The sequence below is a fragment of the Elaeis guineensis genome, chromosome 11, assembly GCF_000442705.2.
Source record: "Elaeis guineensis isolate ETL-2024a chromosome 11, EG11, whole genome shotgun sequence".
In the NCBI taxonomy this organism is placed as follows: Eukaryota; Viridiplantae; Streptophyta; class Magnoliopsida; order Arecales; family Arecaceae; genus Elaeis; species Elaeis guineensis.
In genome coordinates this window covers 77,932,477-77,940,091 of record NC_026003.2, presented here as the reverse complement: position 1 = coordinate 77,940,091, position 7,615 = coordinate 77,932,477, and positions in this window count along the sequence as shown.

Here is a 7,615-nt window from a genome sequence, read left to right as displayed (position 1 = left end):
ATTATTTTGGTATTTTTAATCACAAAATATTTCATCTTCTAATGAACTCCTATGTTGTGGTGAAGTCCTTAGGACTATTTAGACTCGACAAAGGAGAATTTGTCATTTACTCCTTAAATCTGTTCGCGACCAAATGATACGTTGTTACCAAAGATGACAACGTTTATCAAGCATAGGTCATTGTGTGCCATATAGGTTGGTTGTCCTCTTAACCAATGAGTGTGAAGACACTGGTATGGCATATAGGTGAGATGTAAGGGTACATCTGCACTGAACGTGACTGACTCTGGAGCTATTTCTGCTGTCAAGATTTGCTCTGATGGAATATGGATATAAATATCCCTTTGACCTGAGACCACCACGGTGACTTGCAAGCAACTCACTACACTTAGGCACTGGACTACCTGAATTTCTAATTCAGTGACGGAAGGCTGCTGGGTGTAGTCAAGTACTTGACTTGTCGGTGTGTGTGTCAAGATGGGATTGACCACTCCAGTTTAGGAGCTGTGTACAGTCATGTTTTAATTTAGCAAAACCTTGGCCAGGGTAGTCCTTGTGAGGAGTCACAGGACTGTTTGAGTTGAGCACGATTCGGATGATCTGATCAGGGTTGACAGTTTAACCCTGAGTCATCCTAAACACAGGGGTCATGTAGGTTCTGAGTGTTGCGATTGTGACTATTCGACCTATCTAGATGTCGGGTACCATTGCTAGATGATCACTTCGATTAGTACAGGAATTGGTTCCTGTGCTACCGACTTAGGTTCGAACCTGCGAGGTCACACACATTAGAAGTTCCTATCTGATCTGATGGCTGATGTAGAATCCTACATATTTGGGACTCAGTGATCGAGAATCAAGATTCTCTAATCATGAGTTCCACACACTATGGGTACCGGGGTCAAGAGTCCCACTGGTTGGGACTTTTCTATCAGGGTTACATATCGATGAATTCTGATGCCCGATTGCCCATCGGATTTGGACTCAGTATTTATGAGAGGTTTTATTAGTGATTTGATCACTAATTAATTCAATTTGATTAAGTAATTATTTTTGGATCAAGTTCAATTGAATTAGATTCAGTTGGGTTGACCCGATTAGGTTAAGAGTTGACCTAATCGTCGAGATGGTTTGGTCCCTGATTTGATCAGGGGTTGGGCTTAGTCAATTCCTGATTTGATTAAGATTTTATTAAGCCTAATTAAGCCTAATTTAGTTAGGTTTAAATTAATGTAATTGGACCTAACTTATTTGGTTCAATTAGGTTGGTTTAAATAATTAAACCATCTTGACCCAATCTTCATGCGCCACCTCACTTCCATTGCACCCATTTGAATTCATGAGAAGGAACTTCTCATGAATTATTTTCTCACGCCAAGCCCTCTCCATGCCCCACTTTAATGTGCCATATGAATGGATAAGGTGATTGGTTGGCCATTCAAATTCAAAATAAAGTTTAAATTTGAATGGGCAATCAATCTTTGCACCTTATCCCCTTTTTTACGCCCCATTTATTACATGAGAAAAGGTTTCTCATGAAATCACTCCATGCACAATTTAAGCCACGCCTCACGCTTTTAGTGGATAAGGGATGAGTTGGTGTCCATTTGAATTCAAAATTTGATTTGAATTCAAATGTGCAATTACTCATCTTTATCCTTTCTTTTGGATAAGATGTTTGACATGGTTATAAAAGGAGGAGAAGAGTGGGGCATGTAATAAGGAGATTTTTGGAGAAAAATTTTGGGACGTGAGAAGTCTTGTGCATGAGAAGGAAGTCCATATCCTTCCAAGAGAAAAAGAAAGAAAAGAAAGAAAAGTGGGTGCAAGGTTTTCGATGAGTTCCCTAGAGTTTTATCTTGGGGTTCGGGAAGAGAGAAAGTGAGCTATGAGTGTCGTGAGCCCACAAAATCTCAAAGAAATCTTCAACATCCTCTCAAGTATGTTTATTGATGATTCAGAGTATTTGAAGAATCGACAGACATCGATCGAAGGAGTTCGATCAGCATTGGCCGTCAAAAGGGCTCTACAACGAGCTAGCACTCGGAGGAGTCGATCAGACCGAGAGCTTCATGTGGATGATCCACAGAGGCCAGATCAGACTCTGCATGGCTACATCGCAATGATCAGACTCTCCCAACGGTGATCAGATTATGACGATCTACTACCCGCACAAAGGTATTATGTTCTGAACACATTACAGTAAAGTGTTTACTGTTTGAATTTGAAATTTAAATTTAAATAAATGCATTCTATATATCATATTTAGATCCTAGTGTAGGATAAATTTATGTTAATTAATTAGATTAATTAATATTTTTCTGTTGTAAAATCATAATTTTGAAAAAGTTTTAAAATTATCATTTTACCTCTCTACTAACTTTTCCCACAAATTGTATCAGAGCGTGTTCTTAGAAATGATATATATATTTGCATGCATAGATTAAGTTGTAATCTAAAGGTTTAAATTTAAAATTTGAAATTCAAAATTTAAAATTTGAATTTTGAAAGTTGTTCAAAATTCAAAATTCAAAAATTTAAAATTCAAATTTTGAATTTTGAATTTTGAAATTTAAAATTTGAAATTCAAAATTCAAAAAAAAAAATTGAAATTTAAAATTTGAAATTTGGTTGAAATTTCAAATTCAAAATTCAAAATTTAAAATTCAAAATTTAAAATTCAAAATTTGAAATTCAAAAATTTGAAATTTGAAATTTGAAATTTGTTTGAAATTTAAAATTCAAAATTTAAAATTTAAAATTTAAATTTTGAAATTGGTATATTTAGATATACTTGATCCAAGTAGCAAGTAATCGAATTGGGTTGGTTGCCATGGCCGTCCGGTCATAGGAGAAAAGCAGAGTTTAAAGGCCCTCTTCTCCCATTCGATGGGGTCTCCTATGATGGTAGGGGTGCCTCTACAATTATATCACATGCAGATGAAGCAGCGAAAGGAATTAATTGTAAAGGTTTAATTGTAAAATTTATCATGAATGTGTTAGATTAGATCTAAAGAAATATTCATGATTTATTTTGATTGAGTTATTTTCTATTATGTAATTAGCAATAGGATTACTATTTATGAAATGTGCTGATCTATTTGTGAAATGAGTCAACATATTTGGTGAATAGAAAATAAAATCTTTCAAATTTGAAAATTATTTTCGAAATGCCAAACCCTGACCCATCAGCCCAAATACTTAATTAAAAGAATTAAGTGTTGTCTAGTAGGTCTAGAATTGTGAATTAAGACCTAAGATAATTGCATAAACTTGTGGGTCAATGGATTAGATGGATTAGGTCCATAATTGGGTTAGACCTAAGGTTAGCTTAAAGAAATGGACTAAATTAGAGTAATTGGTCAAATCTAATCAAAAATTGAATTAGATTAGGTCAAGGATACTCTAGACTCAACTCCAATAGTTGTAGTTGAATGGGTCCATATCTTTAACTAGACCAAGATGGACTTAATTCATGGCTACACGGTGGAACCCAATTTACTAAGTTGATCAAATTAAAACTAATGAACCGGTTGGTGTCTAAGGTAAGTTTGGCAGTTTGACCAGTGGTTTTTAAGCGGGAGCTACTTGCAGTGATTCGATCTTTGACGAGTTAATGGCATATCCCCACCACTGATCTCACTTACCTGGCCAACCTGGTGAATTAGATTTTGATTAGATCACTTGGTGATTAGAGCTCACCCATGTCATTAGGTAAATCAGTTTGACTGAATTAGGTGCTCCTAATGCTAGCTTTAATTAAATCTTTTTTTTTAATCTGACTTGGTGAAGTCAGTGGGAGGATTGAAATTGGTTGGATATTTTCTTCTCATCTATCTTTTAATAAAATCTTCAAAAAATTATTAGATCCCTAAAAATAATTAAGTTATATTGATAACTAAGTCATTGCCTCCCATTAAGTGAGTGATAATGAGTCCATTAGTTTAATAATCATTGGAGGCCCAAAGGCTTGGTGCTTATTGACTAATGGAATTATCATTCATAATATGATAATTTGGTTTGAGTCTTTCTGATGGTGATCAGGTTGGCTGGCCAAAGTCGGGCCTGATCATTCATTGGTCCGATTCACCAAATCAAATCATGTTAATAGTTGGACCTAATCAGATCTTTTCAGTGGAGGCCAAAGCCTACTGATTAGGTTCTAAGGAAAAATCAATTACTAGAAGTTGTTTAGAGAAACAACTGGTTATGAACCTACCCATAGATGCACATGGATTGACCAACCAAAGTTGGGCTCGTGTGTAGTCGTGTGGATTCTAGTACCCACTAAGAAATTAAAGTAATTCCTCGAATTGGAGGTTGAGGCTACCAGTTCGTAAAAATACTGAGAGAAATTTTAGACTAAAGTTCAAGTCTTTAGTATTTATAATTTATGTACTAATAGAGGTCTGATTTTCTTTTATGCAGCTATGGCCACTACCCTGTCCCTCAAGTCATTATTAGATAATGACAAGCTCATGGGACCTAATTTTGATAGCTGGTATCGAAAATTAAAAATCATCCTTGAGCATGAGCGGATCCTTTATGTAGTAACGGATCTAGCACCTGAGGAGCCAGCCCCGAACATTAGAGGAACGGTCCGAGACAATTACCAGAAGTGGCTCAATGACCGCACCACCATTTGGTGCATTATGCTAGCGGCAATGAATGATGAGTTCAGCCGTAGGTTTGAGAATGTCCAGCCCCAGGAGATGCTTCAATTGTTGAACGACTCCTTTGGCATGCCTGACGATGTTGAAAGGCACAAAACTAGTTATGCCATTTTCAATGCTCGGATGAGGAATGGAGCCTCAGTCACTGATCATGTACTGTACATGATCGAAATGATTGAGCGCCTAAGTAAACTAGGCTTTCCCTTGCACGAGCAGCTCGATAAGGATGCGATCCTTAATTCATTGTCCAAGTCCTTCCTCCCCTTCCTTACTCATTTTCGGAAGACAAAGCCTGTAGTGAACTACCACGGCTTGTTGGGGTTGCTGCAGAACTTTGAGAAGGACCACCAGCTCCATAAGGAGTCAGTGAATGTTGTGGGAGGGTCTTCTTCTGGTCGTCAACCCTTTAAGAAAGGGAAGAAGAACAAGAAGAAGAAGAATAAGAAGGTGCAGCTGCATGCTGGGACGTCTGCACAGGGTCAGACCAAAAGCGCAAGCTCGACCAGAGCCAGACGGAGTACTTCTTTTGCAAGAAGCAGGGGCACTGGAAGAGGAACTATCCTCTATACATTGCCTCACTGGACTCGAATAGGCCGAAGAAAAAGCAAGGTACTTATATGATAACACCTTGTAATTTTTTATTTGTGATACTACTGCCTGGGTATTAGATACCGGAAGCCCTTAGCATATTTGCAATTCGATGCAGGGTCTGCAGGTCAGTAGGAGATTTGATGAAGGTGAGAGGTTCCTGAATGTTGGAGATGGAAGCAAAGTTTCAGTTCTAGCATTAGAAATCATGAACCTTATAATCAATTCTCGAAAGACAATTCTGAGAGAATGTCACTATTGTCCAAGCTTTTTATTAAATATTATTTCTGTAGGCCTTTTGGCCATGAACGGTTATCAATTTTTAATAAAAAGAAACGTTTGCAATATCATTTTGAATGGTGTTACAATGTTTGTTAGACAACTTAATAATGAAATTTACTTTCTATCACAACCTGTTAATATGGTTCAAACCTCCAATAAATGCCCTAGAATAGATAATGTGTCAGAAGTCTACCTTTGGCACTGTAGGCTAGGTCATATCAAAAGAACAGGATAAATAGGTTGGCTCAAGAAGAAATTCTTGAAGTAGGTGATTGTGAATCACTTCCAACCTGTGAGTCCTGTCTTCTTGGTAAAATGACCAAGTCACCTTTTACTGGAAAAGGTGAGCGAGTCATGAACTCTTGGCTCTGGTACATTCTGATGTATGTGGACCCATGAGCTGAAGTGCAAGAGGTGGATATTTCTACTTCATAACCTTCATAGACGACCTATCGAGGTATGGGTATGTCTATTTAATGAAGCATAAGTCGGAGTCATTTGAAATGTTCAAACTATTTGAAATGAGGTAAAAAAATAAACTGAAAAGTGTATTAAAACTCTTCGATCTGATCGAGGAGGTGAATACCTTTCCAATGATTTTTTGACATATCTTGGGAGAATGGGATTCTCTCTCAGTGGACACCTCCTGAACACCACAGCATAATGGTGTGTCTGAAAGGAGGAATCAAACCTTGTTGGACATGGTTTGATCCATGATGGGGTTTGCTGGTCTGTCGATCTCCCTCTGGGATATGCACTCGAATTGGCTCGTTGCCTTCTAAATAGAGTTTCGAGTAAGTCTGTAACCAAAATGCCATATGAGATATGGATTGGACGTAAGCCAGTACTCTCGCACCTTAGGGTTTGGGGTGTCGGCTTATGTTAAATGTTTAATTACGGACAAGCTTGGACCTAGGTCTGACAAGTGTAATTTTATAGGGTACCCAAAAGAGACCAAAGGGTATTACTTCTACTTAGCTAATGAGCAAAAAGTGTTTCTCAGCCTTAAGGCAATCTTTTGGAAAAGGACTTCCTTGGTGAAGGGACTGTTGCCTCTAAGGTCGAACTTGACGAAGTTTGAAGGTGAAAAAATCGACACAAGTTACTGAACCTGAACCGGATTTGATTAGATCAGATCCGGAGCCCATTGTTCAAGCACCCTTAAGGCGATCTGGTAGAGTACCACGTTCAATCGGACAGATACTATGGTTTCTTGGTCCGGGATAACGATCCTATCGAACTTGATGAAAATGATGAGGATCCGATCACCTACATGGATGCAATGCAGAGACCCTGACTCTGAGAAATGGCTAGAGGCCATGAAATCCGAAATAGAGTCCATGAAGGTCAACGATGTGTGGACATTGGGTTAACCCACCCGAAGGAGTAAAATCCATAGGGTGTAAGTGGGTCTTCAAGAGGAAGAGGGGCGCAAACAAAAATGTGAAAACCTATAAAGCCCGTCTGGTTGCCAAGGGATATCGTCAATGTTATGGTATAGACTATGACGAGATATTTTTCTCCTGTGGCAATGCTCAACCATTCGGATATGCTTGCAATAACTACCCATCTAGACTTATGAAAATCTACCAGGATGGATGTAAAGACAGCTTTCCTAAATGGAGAGCTGGATGAAGAGGTATATATGATACAACCTGAAGGATTCACATCCACTGATGAGTCTAAGGTGTGCAGACTACAGAGGTCCATTTATGGACTTAAGCAGGCATCCCGAAGTTGGAACATACATTTTGATAGGATGATCAAGACGTATGGCTTCGTTAAGAATGGAGAAGAGCCCTGCATTTATAAGTAGGCTAATGGTCCAGTAGTGGTATTTCTTGTATTGTATGTGGATGATATTCTCTCTTAATCGAGAGAATGACGTCCCTGTATTACAGGGAATAAAGATTTGGCTGTCGTCATAGTTCTCCAAGAAGGATTTGGGGAGAAGCTTTCTACATCCTAGGGATGAGGATCTATAGGGATAGATCTAAAAGGTTGCTTGGTTTATCCCAGTCTACATACATAGATACTATACTGAAGAGGTTCAGCATGGAGAATTCCAAAAA